Below are 2,500 nucleotides of genomic sequence, written 5' to 3' on the forward strand. Positions count from 1 at the left end.
GGCAGCGGGGGAGGCACCCCGGCGGGGCCATGCAGGTCGTTTCCCTCGCCCCAGGGCCAGGTACCTAGCGCTCCGCGCCTCCGGCGGTCCCCGGCTTTTCTCCCTCGGCGTCGTCAAACGCCGCGGGGGGGCGCCGAAAGGGCCCGCCGAGCCGGGGCGGCGGTTTAAAGACTCGGGCGGCTCGGCGCGTTCCCCTCCGCCGCGGCGGCGGCGGCGGTGGCGGCGGCGGCGGACGGTGCGCCGGGCCGGTGGTGTGCGGCTCCATTGAGGGGTGGGGAGCTACTCCCGCTTGATCCCCTGCGGTGGTGTCCGCGGCCGCCGGCCCGCGCCCGCCGCGTCGCGGCCGTCGTCCCCGCCGCGTACCGCCCGCGGCCGGGGTGGTTTCCGCGCCGCGCCGGGGAGGGGCGCCCTGCCCCCCCCTCTCCGTGGCCCGGCCTCGGCGGAGAAGAGGCCGCGGCGCGCGGTCGGCCGCGGGGGCCGACCCGCCCGCCTCGAAACGGGCGACGCCGGCGAGAAGAGCGCGCGCTCTCTCGCCCCCCTTCCTCAGCTGCGGGGTTGCGGCCGCCGGGGCCCGCCGCGCTCTCCTCCTTCCCGGGCCGCCTCCGCGGTCTCTCGCGCGCGGCGCCGCGTCCGGCGCCGCGGCCGCGCCTTCTCTCTGTCCCCCTCGACGGCCTTCCCCTCGAGCGCGCCGGCGGCCGCCGGTCGCCGGCCATCCCCCGGCTCTGAGCGCCCGCGCCCGCCCGGGGCGAGCGCTCGGCGGGCCCTCCGTCGCCGGGAGGGTCCGCGAGCGCGGGCGGCCCCGTGCCGAGCGGCGGCGGCGCCGCTCGGCGAGTGTCCCCCGCGAGCCAGCGCGCGGGGGACGGTCGGCCGGAAGGCGCCCGCCGTCGCCGGCGGCGGTCCTGGCCCGGGCCCCGCCCGCCGCCTCCCCGTCGCCCTTCCCCGGCCGCTCGCGGACCGGGAGGAAGGTAGGGCGGGCGTCGCTTCCCCACGGGCTCGGCGCTCGCGCGCCTTCCCCCCGGGCGCGTGCCCCTAAGGGGAAGGGGCTCCGTGGCGGTGCGAGGCGGCGGCGGTCCCGGGAAGGGCGGCCGTCGCGGCGGCGGGTCAGCCGCCCGGCAGGCTCCGGGCACTCGCGACGCCGGCTCGGGTCTCGGTGTGGCGCCCGCCTCCGGCGCCGGCGGCGGAGCGCGTCCGCCAGGCGCTCGCCCTCTCCCGGCGGGAGCCGGTCCCGCGGGGGGGCCGTGTGTGTGCCGGTAGGGCGGTGGCCGTCGCGTGCCGTCTCGAGCGCGGTAAGGCCGCTGGGGAAAGAGAGAGCGAGCGAGCCGAGAGAGAGAGCAGAGAGAGGGCCGGCCGCGCGCCGTGGCGCGGCGGCGCGCTCCGCGAGTCCGCGGGAGCGGTCGTAAGAGAAGGGGGAGGCGGCGCGCGCGGGGGCCGACGGCCGCGCCCCCGGCCGCGTGCGTCCCGTCGTCCCGTGGCAACGAGGCCGGGCGGGCCACCGCGTGGCCCCCCGCGGTCCGGCGCGCGCCGCGCGGCTCCCTCCGTGCGGAGGCCGGGCCGAGCCCGGGCGCCTGGGCCGCCTTCGAAGGACGGCACGGGAGGCGGCGTCTCCCCCCCCCACCCTCGCGGCGGGGGGAGGCGGTCGGGGGCGCGGGCCCCCCCGCTTTTCCGCCGACCTTCGGAGCGTTCCGTGGGTTTCGCTCTCGCTTCGTTTTTTTTCTTCCCCCCACCTCGGTTTGTGGTTGCGTGTGTGCTCGTACGGTTGGCAGCCGGGGCCGCGCGGCCGCGCGCGGGCCCTCGGCGAGAGAAAGAAAAGAGGGGGCCGCTCGACGCGAGCGGTCTCCCGGCCCCTCCGCCCGTGCGCGGGGTGGGTGCCGAAAGGCAGACAACTCTTAGCGGTGGATCACTCGGCTCGTGCGTCGATGAAGAACGCAGCTAGCTGCGAGAATTAATGTGAATTGCAGGACACATTGATCATCGACACTTCGAACGCACTTGCGGCCCCGGGTTCCTCCCGGGGCTACGCCTGTCTGAGCGTCGCTTGACGATCAATCGCCGCCCGGGGGGGGTTCGCCACCCCGGCGGCGCGGCTGGGGTCGCATCGCAGGCCCGTCGGCCGCGGCCGTCGTGGCCGCGCAAGGGCCTTCGTCCCCCTAAATGCAGACTCGGGGAGCGCTCCGTAGCTCCCCGCTCCCGGAGCGAGCCGCTGGGGCGGAGCTCGTCCTCGCCGGGGGCCGCGCCGCCAGGCGGTGGCGCGGCGGCCGGAGAAGAGAGAGCGAGAGAGACGCGGTCGAGGGCGCCCCGCCGAAGGGGCGCCGAGAGACGAAGGGCGAGAGAAGGGAGGCGAGGCGCGCGGGCCTCGCCCCCCGGCCTCCCCCCGCGCGGGCGGCTGTCTGCGGGTACCGTGCCGTGCTGCCGGGCCGCGCGCGAGGTGCGAGCGCCGTGGGGGCGGGGGGGCCAACCCGCCGTCCTCCTTCCCTCGCCGTCCTTCTCTGTCGCCGTCTCG

General features: G+C 78.8%; 1 non-coding gene across 1 annotated transcript; it reads left to right on the forward strand.

The window, feature by feature from the left end:
- Window positions 1–1,881: 1,881 nt before the first annotated feature.
- Window positions 1,882–2,034, forward strand: LOC116807672 (5.8S ribosomal RNA). The gene has a single exon (XR_004366573.1). It is a non-coding gene; the product is annotated as a 5.8S ribosomal RNA (ribosomal RNA).
- Window positions 2,035–2,500: the final 466 nt, after the last annotated feature.

Source organism: Taeniopygia guttata, chromosome 37 (assembly GCF_048771995.1).
Source record: "Taeniopygia guttata chromosome 37, bTaeGut7.mat, whole genome shotgun sequence".
Lineage (NCBI taxonomy): Eukaryota > Metazoa > Chordata > Aves > Passeriformes > Estrildidae > Taeniopygia > Taeniopygia guttata.